This window comes from Cibotium barometz, chromosome 40 (genome assembly GCF_041138505.1).
Source record: "Cibotium barometz isolate CiBa-2024 chromosome 40, ASM4113850v1, whole genome shotgun sequence".
Lineage (NCBI taxonomy): Eukaryota > Viridiplantae > Streptophyta > Polypodiopsida > Cyatheales > Cibotiaceae > Cibotium > Cibotium barometz.
In genome coordinates, this window is record NC_141085.1 from 167,411 (window position 1) to 184,104 (window position 16,694).

General features: G+C 36.6%; 1 pseudogene; it reads left to right on the plus strand.

The window, feature by feature from the left end:
* Positions 1-7,675: 7,675 nt before the first annotated feature.
* Positions 7,676-16,347, plus strand: LOC147615068 (metal tolerance protein 5-like; annotated as a pseudogene).
* The last annotated feature ends 347 nt before the right edge of the window (positions 16,348-16,694 follow it).

A 16,694-nucleotide genomic window follows, 5' to 3' on the forward strand; every position in this document is an offset into this window, starting at 1 on the left:
ATCGACAAAGTTCAATGCCAAAACCTCACAATCAACAGCTATTCGTAAAGAAGTCCCCCGAGTGCAACCATCTATCTCTAAAAAGGAACTCAAGGGAAAAGCCCCGGAGCCAATGCCTCTTCATCGACCTACCTCACCAAAGGAGACAGCTACATGCTCAAAAGCCTCATCATTGAAAGCCACTCCGTAAGAGACTCAAGCCTCGTTGTATGACCACGCCCATGAATCTCAAACCCGCAACCTCAGTGCCAACCAATGTGAAGGAGGGCCCCAAACCTTCCACTTCAACCAAAAGAAACTCCACCATGATAGCCAAAATCAAGGTATCTTAATGGTATCAAAATGTGGATGGAAAAGCAGCTACTTGTAGGCTACTACTACGAAGGTGCCAATCCAATTTGGATGCCTCGATCATCGAAGCCTCTTCCTCAACGCAAAACTCAACGGCCCAAGGAAGAATAAAAGTACTCCACCACATTGTCCATGAAAGCATATGCGAGTTCCTCAAAGAACTCCAACCACTCAACAAGTGTGGGTATCAAAAAGATTACTGCAAGCACAAGGCTACTTACTACCAAGGTAATACTAAAGGTTGGGTTCCTAAGCGCATCAAGAAGTGCCCCAAGCCTACTCAAAGAAAGAAGCCTCAAAGGCATCACCCATTAACTCCTAATGTTCATAAAAAATGGGTGCCTATGCACGTGCTTCAGAAACAAGGATACTATGATGGACATTCCATTATATGGTTGCCAAGATCGAACAAAGGGAACAATGCAGCATGAACACAATCCATATGCATGTGCATTTTGTACTATGAGAGAAATATTAGAGGCAAGTCCACATGTAGACTTAAGAATAGTAATCACCAAAACAAGGTCAACCTCAAGGCAATACTTGGTTCCTATGGGTACTGAGGTAGCTGCTATCGTGCCGCGTCAAGGGGATGATCCTAATGTAGGTCATCAAGATAATCAAATAATGTCTCGCACTAGAAGTATGAGAAGAATATCAAACTTACATCGATCATGCATGCATTTATTGTATGTTCTTCTATTTCCAAGGGGGGAGATGGTTGGCATGTTGGTATGCCTTGAATGAGGATACAAAGACAATGAGTCAATGGCAATACTATGCATTTAGATTGCAGATAAGAGATGATACAAATGCATTAAAGGCTATTGTAATAGTATGTGGTTGATGCATATAGTAGCATGGAAGAATCAAGGTTAGCATGGATTCATCATAATCAGCTAACTTTGCATGCAAAGATATATCAGGGACTTGTAGATATGGTGAGTATAAGTGAAGGTGTAAGAATAGTCTTTGGTGGTGCTATTAGACATAGGGTAGTTTTGCCCTCTTCTTATACCGGGAGCCTTGATTTATGCATAAATTGTATCAAGATTCAATGGCAATTGTGAGGACCATGGAAAAGCAAGACCTCTTTATTACCTTTACTTGCAATCCTAAATGGAATGAAATAACCAATCCTCTATTATATGGGCAAATTACACAAGATCATCCTGACTTGACTGCACATGTCTTCTACCAGAAACATAAGGACATGATGCACTTATTGAAATGGGGTCTACCACATGCACATGTATTGTTGATATTAGAAATGGGGTCTGCCACATGCACATGTATTGTTGATATTAGAAAATGAATGCAAGCCATCCCAAATTACAGACTACGATAAACTGGTATGTACTGAACTTCTTGATAAGGTGATGTTTTCCAAGTTGCACAATATTATTAGTCATTGTAATATTCCTGGACCATGTGGGGCACAAAATATGAGGTCTCCTTGCATGGTCAATGGAAGTTGCAAGTATTGTTATCCTTGAAATTTACATGCGACGAGATGATGGTAATAGCATATAAGTGAAGGGACATAGAGTGGATAGCCATTGGGTTGTGTCATACAATCCTTTTCTCTCAATGAGGTACAATGCTCATATTAATGTTGAGAAATATTTATATAAGTATGTATACAAGGGTCATAATAATAGAGCTACTATTTAATTGCAAGATATAAATGGTGTTATTGATGAGGCTAGTCAGTACTTAGATGCTCGATATAGAGGCATGTTCGCATATATACCAGTACGATATGCACAAAGAAAAGCCAGATATACAAAGGTTGCAAGTTCATCTTCCTATGCAAAATAATGTCATATTTAATGACCATGATGATCCGCGCGATGTAATTAATCGAGAAACAAACTAAAAAACTACGCTCTTACAGAATGGTTTACTGCAACCAATTGCATGTTGATGCAAATAGCTTGCTATACATGGATTTTTCTTGCAACTAGGTGTAGAAAAAAGGTTCAAGAACTTGGAGTAGAAGACAAAGGAAAAATACTATTGGTCGGATGTATAATGTGAGCCCAACTCTACAAGAGAGCAATACTTCTTATTACGCATTTTACTCACTGTGTGTAAGGACTGTAGGTCATTCGAAGAGTTGCGAATAATTAATGGGCATTTATATCCTAATTTCAAGGCAACATGTAAAGCTAGAGGTTTGTTGGAGAGTGATGAGGAGTGGTATACCTGGCTACATTCCAAAAGACAGGATCTCAATCGTGTCAGTTATTTGTTGTTATTTTAATGTTTTGTGAGCCTATAATATCCTGGTGAGATTTGGAACAAGTTTTCTACTAAACTTTATGAGGATTTCTTTCATGTTACAGTCAAGATGTAATCTCGAGGGGTTCACCTCAAAAAATTTAGTGTACCACGTGCGATCAAAAGGAGGGGTATTTTAATTCACATTTTAGAAAATTCTTAACATGATTACAATAACAGGAGGGGTATTTTAATTCAACTTCAAAAAAAAATCCGTTAGTTCATAAGTAAAGAGGGGTGGTTTTATTGGGGGAAAATTTTTAGTTAAGGGGTTTTTTAAATGCCCCTTGAACGCACGTGATACATATGATTTTTTAGAAGTGCACCCCTTGAGGATGTAATAATGTCAGTGCTTGCCAAACTCTAGCAAAAAATCAAACTTTGTTACACTTACAAGACCTTCTTCGCCAGCATGGAAAATGTCTTAATGACTTTGAAGGAATGCCCCTTCCTGATAGATCCAGTGTTGCCATAGTAACCAATGGTTTATTGATGGAAGAGATGATGTTTGATACTGTACAATAGGCTGATACCTCTCTTTCAATGGCAAGAAGTCTTAACAATTGTCAGCAGGGCAAAGAACATATCATAGTATTCTCGAGGCTGTTTCTAGGAATAATGGTGGTGTTTTTTCCTTGATGGTCCTGGTGGTTCTGGAAAAACCTATCTTTATAATGCCTTGCTATCTCGATTACGTGGAGAGAATCATGTTGCTTTGGCATGTGCATCTTCTACATTGTTACTATCAAATGGACGTGCTGCTCACTCATGATTCAAAATTCCATTGGATTTAAATGCATCTAGCACATGTAGTATCAAGGTGAACAACCCATTAGCAGATGAACTAAAACTAGCTAAATTAATGATTTGGGATGAGGTTCCTATGACCCATTATCATGTATTGGAAGCATTGGACAAGACACTTAAAGACATAATGCAAAATGATAGAATTTTCGGTGGTAAAATCATGCTCTTAGGTGGTGACTTTAGGCATATCTTCCCAATTGTGCTTAAGGGATCGTGAGAGGATATAGTCGATGCAACATTGTGCTACTCATATATATGAGATACATTAATGTTTATAAAGCTCACCCAAAATATGTGTATCTGTCAGAGTGCTTTTGATCACATTGAACAAGAATTCAGTAAATGGATTGCAAATGGTACAATAGATAGGCCAAATAATGAAGGTATGGTGGTAATTCCAATATGAATGCTACTTGATGGAAGCTCTTTATAGAGTTTGCTTGAATGGATTTATAGAGATCTTCAAGGAGTGCAAGATTATGCAAGTTTCTTCAAAGATCGTGTTGTCCTTGCACCCGAAAACCAAGAGGTTGATGAGATCAACAATCTTGCCTTGAGTGTAATGCTAGTTGGACAAGAAAGGGAGTACCTTAGTGATGATTCAATGGCTTCTTCTACACATAAAAGTCTTTTGTATATAGTTGAGTACCTAAATAATTTAAATTTGGGTGGTGGTTATCCTCCCCGTCACTCTCTTTTGAAGATAAATGCCCCTATTATCTTGCCGTGCAATTTGGATCCCCGATGAGGAGTGTGTAATGGGACCAGGCTAATATGCAAGCAATTTCACACAAAAGTGATAGAAGCATAAATTATCACGGGCACTCACATTGGTGATAGGGTCTTTATCCCAAGGATAACATTCTTACCAACTATGCTTCAGATTCCTTTTGATATGAGGAGATGACAATTTCTAGTGAGGCTAGCATTCGGTATGACTATATATAAGTCTCAAGGATAGACATTGGGTATCTTGGGGCTTTACTTGGCTACTCACATTTTTATGCATGGACAATTATATGTTGCTATGTCACATGTTAGATCATCAGATGTAGTGAAAGTGTATGTGAGAGATAATGTGGACAACGAAAGTAGCAATGCAACTTTGGATGGAGTCTATACAATCAATGTTGTGTATAAAGAGGTTTTGGATAGATAACATATGTTCCCAAAAGGTAGTGAATATGATATTGACACCTTTGCTTGCAATTTATTTGGACAACTCATCGAGATCTTTATATGTGGAATCAACATATGTTGTTGAAGTAAGTAAATCCAAGGTAAATGATTGAAAAGATATCACAAGTACATTCAATATGATCCTTGAGTACGTTGTTCTTCTTTCAAAAGTGATTTAAGATTTGTTTTGACCTAGACTTATTCATTATCATGTTATATGAGACAATATTCATTAGGAGAAGGATGACCAATTTCTTTAGCTTCATCACTGACATTGACACTACTATTTTTGGCAACATTTTTCAAATGTATTCATTGTTCTTAATTTTGGTTTAATAGCCCATCTCAAGCTAAAACTAGAGCCCATATAGATCCTCAAATATGGAGAGCCCTATTTCCGCTCAGCTATTAGCTGAGGTTCTTGAAATTGCTATCGGGGTTGGGTAAGTTAAAAAGTATGGTTATTGTACAAGAAGGCATGCATAATTTTATGATGGAAGATATTGAAGTTTGTATTTACAGATGGATTCCAAATGATTGCATATTTGCAATGGTTCTCTTTGAGATTATAGACAATAATGAAGAGTGTCAATTTACTTGCCATAGCTATTACATGGTCAATGCTATGAGGACACGTAGACATCAACTGCAATTTCAATTTCATGTAACCTACTTGTTGGGTCAATCGACGGATGGCAAGTGGTTGGACGTGGAGTACATCATGACATTAGATATACATTTTTAGGCCCACGACCATTACCTAGAATGAATAATAACAAAAAAAAGGTATATTAGTATTTCGTCCCTATGAAAGTGAAAATATTTTGATACTCAATGAATTTATGTTAATATTTTTAATGCATGATGTGATGTTTGTGAATTGTGCAACAAGTCCAGAACATCAACAAGGTTCTTCATCAAAAAGATTTGAAAGGGGTTTATTATCCCCACGCAAACTGTTTGGTAGTAGAACAATTGCTCTAAGGGCAATGCCTCTCCTACAAAACTAAATGATCTTCTTCTTTGATGTCTTTAGTTTTTTTCTTCTAATACGAGACATAACTTTATTTAAAATATAGATGTTTACCTATCGATTTGAAGGAGATTTACTTTTTACTCAAATTAAAGTGCTTTTTCAAATAGTCTCTTTCAAGCACACACACACACACACACACACACACACACACACAGAGTTCTACATGTTGGTTGAAATGTAAGAGAAGTTTAGAAGGTTTTCCTTTTAATGGTGAGTGATATTACTTAGAATGTCATTAACAAGGAGAACATTTACCTTTATATTTGGTGACAGGCAAGATATCCCGGGTAGTGACGATTATCTTAATCAGTAATTATAGTTCTCATTGTTTGCTATCCTCTAATTAATCTTTATTGTTCATGTTATAGATCCTCGTTCTTAGCATGGGCAAGCAACTCTGATAAAAAGAAGTAAAGTGATATATATATATATATATATATGCACTTACTTATGAACTTAGAGAGAGAGAGAGAGAGAGAGAGAGAGAGAGAGAGAGAGAGAGAGAGAGAGAGTTTTCTATGTGTTGATTGCCATATGAGAGAATTCTAGGAGGGTTTCTATTTAATGAACAGTAAGGGTGTCATCGACAAGGAGAACGTTTACATTTATATTTGGCGAGGGACAATAGATCCAAAGTATTAATTAATCCAATTAATCATTCTTTCACATTATTTACTACAATATGATTTTCAATGTTTTCTAAAAGCTAATAATCCTTGTTGTTTATATATTATAGATCCTCCTATGTGGAAAGGGTGTTTTACGGTATGGAAACTTACATTCTACAGATTTATTTTGTGGTATATGTCAGCAATTTTTTTGTATATTTTTCTGAATGATTTATTTTTGGAACAGGGATTATCTTTATTCTTTTGAACCAAGTTTGTTGCTAGGGTTGTATGGACGAGACCTTTGGACAAAAAAATTTGGCATCCTTGGACTCTACAATTTGGACCCGCAAATCACCTCCATGTTACTGTCATGTTTATGGGGACTACTGAGGGCCTGTAAACATAGGTCTTCAGTGTATGGGCTCTGGACAATATAGTTCCTTTGGATTCAAGATTTATAGGCCTATCACATTGCCTATACATACACCTCCCTTAGCTCGCAGTAAGGTTTAAATTTCTGTAAATTTTTCCATCCTAAACATTAAAGTCTTACAATCATTAACATTAAATTTTTTTGAAATATTGGTTGGGTAGGTCCACGTGATGATTACACACCTCCAAGAGGAAGGCATCCGCTTGGTTTGCCACCACACTTCTCTTAATGAGACGAACAAAAGTAAAGAGTAATATGTATATGACTTATAAATTTATTTACGTTTAGGTCAATAATGATGGAGCTCTATGGAGTGTTTTGTGCTATTTAAGAACTTGACACTATTGGCATTTTAATGTGGCTTATGAGGAAGTATATTTTGGTTATGAATAATTTTTTGGCTACACTTTTTTTAGGATGATTTATTCAAGTAATGAGAATTAGTGACAGAGATGGAACAAATATGTGATTATTGAGTATAAATTTTGTTGTAGAGGTTGTTGTTGCTCAAGTGTTGATAAGTTTGTGAGTAGTTGGCAAAGGAAAACAAGTATTCTACTTATATAGTGTCTCATTCAATTTACTTAAATAATGTTTGTATATCTATGTAATTACAATGTAGGCATGTAAGTGTTTTTATGCATGTAAGAATATATATTTAATGTCGAAGACAGGTCATACCACTAGTAGATAGATAGGTAGGTATAGATCAGTTCACAATATAAATATGGGTACCAAATTCTCCTTAGCATTAATTAATTACTTCAGAGAAGAGAACCTTGGAAAATTACTTGAACCTTAGTAAATATGGGGTTTGATTGAACCTTAGGAAAACTACATTGAATATCGATTTGACGTATGGCAGTGAGGGCCTGTCGAATTTTCTAGAATGTTACAAAAGGTGTAAGATAGGGAGAGAGTGTCGATGCCTGCAGACCTTGGGAAAGGGGAAATGAGCGTGGAGGGAGAGACGGCATGCCTCAGATAGACGAGCACCCTTCAGAGACAAGGAATCAGAGAGTGCGTGAGATGCTAGGGGACCTTGACATAGTTGAGCGCGAAGAGAGGGCGGGTGAGGTAGACAGCCGTGTATGAGAGAGTGTGGGAGAGATGGCGGCGTCGGGAAACAGGGGCACCCCTCTGAGAGAGGGAGACAGATGGCGGCCGTGAGAAGTGAAGGTTTAGGCCCCCAGAAGCAAACGTCTAAACCTTCGCTTCTCCTATACATTAATTATTCAGGCCCTATACATCAACTAGCCTGAATATGTTATGTACTAAATATCAAAAGGGGTATTTCCTAAGGTTGCCGCCTTATGGACAATGAGGAATTTTCCTCTATGAAGACGTTCATTCTGCACGATATACGACTGATGATCTCGATTTCGATAGGTCTTCTGCAAGTCCGTGCACTTGCCCCTGAAAGAGCCTCAGGACTAAGAGCCATGGGATGGGGTCTTTAAGACCCCAGTCAGATGAAATCTGCGGCTGAGGAGCGATGGAGAAGATCGACCGCCACCGGGACATGGGTCGCCAGTTGACGAAAAAAGATGCCGATTTGCCAGAAACTGAACATGCTCCTGGTCAACCTGCACGTTGTGGCTGTCAGTTTTGATGGCATACGTGCAAGATGAATGCATCGCCGTTTGCCAGCAGGCCACGATTTGATTACAGCGCCGTTTGCAGCAGTTTGCGCGTGACCCTAGTTTACTTCAGCTGCCAGCTTGTTCCTAGCTTACTAAGCTTGTTCCTAGTTTACTGGGCGTCCAGAGCAATTTTGCCTCCCTCAAAGACTCACGATTCTCACTTTGTATGTATTCCCAGTAGTTCGGCAGCTGCTGCATTCATCTTGCGCCCTACCAGTTTACTCACCCCTAGTTTACACTCCCACCTGGACTCACGATTCTCACTCAAGACGTATTCCCAGTAGTCCGACAGTTGCTGCATTCATCTTGCGCCCAGGTTCGCTACCACTTTACTCACCCCTAGTCTGGCAGCTGTTGCATTCATCTTGCACCCAGCTTCTACAGCCCCTGGACTGCAAGCAACCTCATGCGTTTACTTTATAGGCTCGCCTCCAGTAGACGACCACGATTAGTTTACCTCCCAAGCGAGCGCTTGTTTTCCTATGGAGCCTGCCAGCAACCTCGCTAATTAGTTTTCCCCTCATGCATGACTGTAAGCTGAGATCAATAGTCAGTGGCAAGTTGGCGTGGTTCTCACAATCATTGGGCGGCCACATACTTCAGCTGGTGTGGTTCTTTGGACATTCAATCCTCCCGCACATTTATCACAGGTTTTAAACTTGTTAACTATTTGGTCATTTTATTCCTTGACGTTTTGCATTTTCTCTTGTTGTGTTCTTAGTAAACAATTAACGATGATCCAAAAGGAAATTGTTGTGTTCTAAGTAAACAATTAATGATGATCCTAAAGGAAATTGTTGTGTTCTCTGTATGGTGTATGCTGCATAATTGATGATTCTAAAGGAAACTAAACAAAGTTTGTGCATGATTCTATGGTTGAAAAGCCTACTTCTTGTATGGTTCTATGGTTGCAAAGCTAGTTCATTTTGACTATGCACTTTGTTTACTAAAAAATTCAATATTCCAAAGAGTGTGTTAGTTTATTCATAAAAACAATTTCATGGGAAATTCCCAGGAGTTCTTCTACTCCCTTCTTCTAATCCCAACCGGTGAGGCTTGGCCGAGTTTTCCCTTCCTCCCTTACTCTCTCACATAGTTCTACCTAAAAGCTGGGCTCCTCATGGGATCTTCTCCAGACCCTTATGTGACCATTACATTAGCCAATGGAGAAGTAGTTCGACAATGTCGAGCTTCCGCAATATGATGGATCATTTAAAGGATGCTCACAATATCTCCATTGAGATCCCCTTGTGAAAGATTGGCCGACCTAAAAGAATAGGGGCGGTCATCGTGCTCCTAGTCTCCAATTTGTAAAGCAAACTCAAGTACGCTTCCATGATGCAAACCAGAAGCTAGAGAACGGTAGGGAAAAATTTTAAAAATTGCAAAGATTGAAGGCCGAATGTGAATGGGAGAGCATGGTGGAATCACATGGAATTGACTCCCAAGAAAACTTTATTGACGACTTCGTCAATAAGGCCATGAGAGCGTACATGGCATGTCACGGGACCCTTTTTTTACTTCTTTTAGAAATAATTTAAAACTCACAAAATATATCAAAATTTGAAACAAAGACTTGAATTAAATTGAAATCAAATAACATAGCATAACATAAGGAAAGGGAAAGGAATAACATCACCATCAAGACAAGATTGGGTGCAATCTCCCCTCCCCCCCATGCCGTGTAGCTCCACTTCCACGACATGAGTATTTAGTGAAATTTTAATCATCAAAATAGCCCAAGGAGCTAATAATAGATGTGCATACAAATTGGGCTTGCTTATCCTACTTTTGGATATTGCTTTACATATTATTAACCATATGAAGTCTCCTAAGGTTTCTACATATGAGTTGTCTATATCTCAAGACGACGTTGGGATTAATTGACGTGTTCAATTAATTGTTTAACTAACATGGATAGTGTCTATAAGTATAGCCAAGGAGAAGTGCGAGGCTACCGATTGAGGTATTGCACTGCATGAGATGTTGTGTGAGGGTACCGATTGAGGTGTCACACTATACGAGGGTACCGATTGAGGTGTCATATGGCTGGTGGATTAAGGGGTGGTGTGAAGATGATGATCATTTTTTTTTGTGAATCATGTATTAGACTTTGTATGCATATTATTTTTTATTTGATGATCAGTGTCACGATCATCAATTTAGGTGTCGCACGAGTTTTCTTGTTTGTATTCCATGTCCATAAGAACCTCTAAGCCATGCCTTTGTGCCTCTGACCATGTTCGGACCTCTGAGTTTACCTTGTAAGTTATGACATCAATACCTACGAGTATAATTTTTCTTACACAACTGAGGATAGTTGCTTCCTCAAATGGGAGGACTGTTACAGATATATATTTTATCATATTTTTGATGAATTAATAATCATAGAAAAATATGCTTAATTTAATTTGTGCACGATTCAACTTAATGGAATGTGCAAATGTGCACAAGATTATTATATGTGCAAATGTGCACAAAGTTATTTTATGTAACAAAGCCCATTAGCAATTATATTTGGGCAAAGGTTTTATATGTACAAACCTTAGGAGACTTCATATGGTTAATAATATGTAAAGCAATACCCAAAAGTGGAAAAAGCAAGCCCAATTTGTACGCACATCTATTATTAGCTCCTTGGGCTATTTTGATGAATAAAATTTCTCTAAATACTCATGTCGTGGAAGTGGAGCTACACGGCATGGGAGGGGGAGATTGCACCCAATCTTGTCTTGATGGTGATGTTATTCTATTTCCTTTTCCTTATGTTATGCTATGTTATTTGATTTCAATTTACTTCAAGTCTTTGTTTCAATTTTTGATGTATTTTGTGAGCTTTAAATTATTTCTTCAAGAAGTACAAAAAAGGTCCCGTGACATGGCATCCAATGATCAACGGCTTCAAGCGATTCAGCAAAGAATTGTTGGGGGCTATGAGAAACATGTGAGTGATTTTTTGGCCATTTATGTTTATACCGTTAACAATGTTTTCCCATAATTTAGAAACGGAAAACTAGGCCAACGAAAGATGATGATTCACTTCAGAATAATGATCATGTGTGCGAAGATCTTCAGCACCAAGATCTACACAGTGTGAATGAGTCCCTTACACCGGTATGTAGATTGCCATGAGTCTTTGTTCGCTTATTAGACTTCAGTGTGTTACATAATAACATTTAAGAAGCTTATTTTGTAGAAAAATCTCTTGAGTCTAGATATCCTTGGTCCCCTCGTCTACGAGGCAACTTATATCTCAGGTTACATTTGAACTTTCCTTCTTGTTTCAACCCCTTGTACGTTGCACCACTTGTAGAAATAAAAAAAAATATTATATGTAAGCAGCTTAAATATGTAGAATTTGGATTGATAAAAGTAAGTAAGTTTTGTTCTTATCTCATTTTCTATTGTGGTGAGGCTTTTACTTCTTTGGTCATTTGTAAAATCATCCATTATTTATTTGATTGTACTTGCTTATCAACTTGCTATCAACTTTTATTATTTCTTGTAATGCCCATGCTCCTCATGATTAGATACTCTTTATTGAATAGTATGCTTTTGATAGATGATTCCATGGATTTTTTATTTTAAAATGAACTTTTAAGTCTGTAACCTCAGGCTAAGAATGTTTGTAAATCATGTGATATTCTTACAAGTATAAGTTAAAGCATTAAACATTTTCTTTTTCTATGATAGCACTATCAAGGTATGCCTAAATTTTTATTTTAACTAAAATCTCTCATTCTCTCATCAATTTCATATAGCTAGTCTGTCATATTTAAGGAACTTGATGTCTAAAGTTTAAATGGTTAGTGATTGAAGAGCTAGTGCTAAATATATACCAGATTTTATATGCACATCTCTCTCTCTCTCTCTCTCTCTCTCTCTCTCTCTCTCTCTCTCTCTCATAAATTATTGTCATTTGTATTTGTCGAGATCACATAGATATAAACGATTTTTTGTCTAGCATTCGTTTTCCATATTTCCACATTCTAACTGTTATCCTAATCATGGCACACTAACACACTAGTACATGGCTTGATCTCATAAACCCTTTGAGTATTTTGTAAAACTTAAAAAAATGTGTGTGTATGCATGTGTGTGTGTGTGTGTGTGTGTGTGTGTGTGTGTGTGTGTGTGTGTTACATATACATATTATCATCAAAGATAGTACTTATGCTTTTAAAAAGCCATGATGTTTGTCTTAAGACGACATGGTTTCATACCTACTAGAAAGCACAATTATTTTAGATTTGTGATAATATAGTTGTAATAAAAATATGTATACTTTCATATAGGTGAACTAGGATTATGTAGACCACCATTCAAGGACACCACCTCATCTAACCCATCCAAGAGAAAAACATGACCCAAGGGCACCACCTCATCTAACTCATCCAAGAAAAACATGGTAGATCATCACCCAAGGGCACCATCTCACCACCTTGTCTAAAGCCATCCAACAAAAAACATTGTCAGAACTAAGATAAGTTGATTCATATTGTAGGCTTATCAATGTAAGCAAAATTTGTATTGTTAACTCATTTTGGATAAACAATTACCTAAACAAGGAGAAACTTTAATAGTATTTAAGAGTTTTATAATGTAAATTAATAACCTCCTTTTTTTGTAAATTAGAGATACGATAAGAATCCTACATATAATGGTCCATTCATAAATGGACTAGATCAGGTAGTATAAACAAGAAGTAGAAGAAATAGACTAGAGCTATAAACAAGAAGTAGAAGAAATAGACTAGAGCTATAAACAAGAAGTAGAAGAAATTGAATTACTTGCAAGAATACCATATAAGATGAATGCCCAATTAGAGGTACCATGTGTGGGGTTGTGTGTGCGAGTGTGTGTGTGTGTGTTGTGTGTATGTGTGTATGCACACACATGTGCGTGTGCATGTACATGTGCACGTCCCTGTGCATGTATGAGAGAGAGAGAGAGAGCATGTGTGTGTGTGTGTGTGTGTGTGTGTGTGTGCATGCATGCATACATATGCATGTGCATGTGCGACTTGCGTAATCATACGCAAGTGCGTGTTCATGCAACATGGCACATAGTATGTGATTTCATGTGGATGCACGCATACACATGAAAGTGTTATATATGTGTGTTGTCATGCTTAATTCGTGAAGTTATGATGTTTTTGCCACTTGCAAAAATGTATATAAGTTTCCAAGAATCTTTATCTAATAATTGCAACACATTTTGCAATAACGTAAATGTTTCATACCCATTTCCCCTAAGACATATTTTTTCGTATAGCATAAACTTTGGAAGTATACATTTAATAAGAAAAGCATGCATTAGTTATAGATGATGTTGATGCTGTAATTGAAATAATTAAAATAATGATGTTGATGCTGTAATTAAAATAATTATTTATGGGTTAATTGATTCTTGGATATTTAAAACATCACAAATTGGTTATCTCATGAATTTTTGTTATGCAGAAAACTGTCTCATAAACTTTTTTCATTTCACCCATATGCTTATGAGCGTGCTATTAAAAGTTGACTACTTGTGTGGGTGAGCCATGATTACATATTTTCTTGCAAATTTTAGATGATGTAAAGTTAAAGCGTGGAAAACCTTTTGGAAAACACTTTCTTTACCTAACAATACATGTTTGAATATAAGTGTGATTTTTCGATGAGAAAGTTTATGATGTTTAATTTGATTTTTAAATATATCTACTATATTTACAAAATAGAGAATTCTCACCTCTTTATATGGCATCATTTTTTTAACAGAGTAGTCAATTGGCATTACAAGGCATAAACAAATTTTGGGTGATTGGAGTGATGCTTTTTGTTACTTTTCTAAAGTTCAACCTTATGCTACTATGTAAAACCTTGAAGAATGACATTGTGCAAGCTTATGTAAAAGATCATTTATTTGACGTAATCACAAATATAATTGGACTATTAGCTGCAATATTGGCAGCAAAATTTTACTGGTGGATAGATCCTGTTGGTCCCATAGTGGTATGTTACTACATACTCAAAATCACATTAAACCAAAAAAAAAATCTTATAAGTTCAAGTTTTGTTTAGGCTTGTAACTTAAAGCTACCCTTAGTAGTAGTTATACATATGTGATTATTCTTATAAGTGGTACTTATAGCAACCACTAATATTTTTGACACTGCTAAGGCTATTAAGTATTGCTAATACGGTTGATGTCATAATAAATAAGACTAATTCTTTTGTTATACCATACATGATTATCAACAATAACAAAAATATAGACACAGCAAGAATTTGTAACATTACTCAAGTACGACTACCCATTTTAAGAATATGATTATTATTATTTAATATATATTAGGTGTTGCCACTAATTACATCCAGCTTCTTACTTACAATATTAGGCAGCCCACCTGGGCTAACTCCTTATTCCCAAAATGTTTAGCCTTTTATCACTTCCCTAAGGCCCCTATCTGCTCCAATTTCCGCTCATTAGAATTCAGTTCACCATAGGTCTAGTGTCCACTGGATTTTCTATGAATGCCACAAACGTATATACAAGGTGCTTCACCTTTAGGTACCACCTCTTGGTCTTGGGTCCAAATTTCGGCAGCCTGGTATTTACCTCCTTGATAATGAATTCATGCATACAAACTTTTGGTTAGGGCTTCCTAGTATGTGCCAAGGTCTGCTCTGTAGAGAGCAAATCATCTGATTCCATTGCATAGAGAATGAATTGCCTGAAGTGTACTAGCATCATTCAATTGGTTAGCATAATATACAGATTTACAGAGATAAACACACTTATACATCACTTCAATGCTATTCAACCCAGTTTCCCTACCCCTATAAAATATTAAGTTATTTCTAGAAATCTAGATCTCCTAATAAGCAGTTAGTAATCTCATTAGGTTCTATCCCCTTTCCCAAAACCCAATCCCCCCACAATCCCTGAACCCCCAAAGATCTAGCCACCCATTTCTCTATCTTCACCCAAAATCCCCTGATGGCTGGGCACCCCCAGAAGAGATGTCTCCCATCTTCCAAGGTTGTCCTACACCTTGGATAGCAACCTGAAGTAAAATTCCTTTGTATAAGCTTGGAACCTACTGGTAAAGCCACTAGACATACTTTTCACAAAAAGGCCTAAAACTTCAAGGGCAAATTGGACTCCCATATGAGCTTCCATCTCTTTCTCCAGGTTCCAGCTTTCCATTTTACCTTCCAAGTTCAGTCGAAGCCTTATACTCAGAGTTGAGAAAATCAGATTGGAATGTGGTAAAAGAATATGATTAAATTATATCATAGGTGTAAGCAAAATCACCAAATCACATCACTATCCTAGTTGCCACACTTATTCTCGCCATTGTTGCATCATGATTAATAATACTCTTCTATCGAGTATCATTTCATAGTACTATTATTCTTACAGTTTTATCATGTCATTTCTTCTATTATCACCACCATTATTGCAAACATCAACTTATTAGAACGATAATCATTATGGAAATAAAATGATAAAGTTATTTCTTATACATTAGAAATGTCATATTATCTTTTTTCCAGCAAAATAATCACTTTGCAAGTAAAAGGAGCACTTTTCATGTGAAAATAGATTAATCGTGATTATGCTTATGCATAATTATCCATTTATAACAATCATTATTTGTGCTTGAGCAGTTGGCAATATACACAATATGGAACTGGAGTCATACTGTGCTCGAAAATATATCTTCTCTAGTAGGAGAGACATCACCACCTCATTTTTTACAAAACAATAACATACTTGTGTTGGAATCATCACAAAGCTATCAAACATATTGATACAATAAAAGCTTACAAGTTCGGAGGATATTACTTTGCGGAGGTGGACATTGTTTTGCCAGGTGAGATGCCATTAAATGATGCACATGATATTGGTGAGAGCTTACAAAATAACCTTGAATGTTTACCAGAGATTGAAAGAGCATTTGTTCACCTTGATTATGGGTTTTTACATCGACCAGAACATGCCCAAAGGGGTTAATGCTAGGGAGACACTTAACACGTATGATAGCATGTCAATTGGATTGGCTACATTAAATATTCATGGGATCTCTAGTTTATAATTGTAATCCTTTTTTAAGTCTTAACAAAGTGGCTTCACATGCCAAATTCTATATTGTTTGCTATAACTATTTTAAAATCTATGATAGAGTTCAAGTTACGATGAGCATAAGATATGTCTCTTTTGTGATTGTTTCATTCATCAAAATAATGTATATAGTTATGTCTTCATAGAATCTTTTAAAATAATAAAGATTCATGTTTTATATCAAAGACACAAAGGAAATTTTTACTTATATTTTTTGAAAAGGATTTAGCAAAAGTATA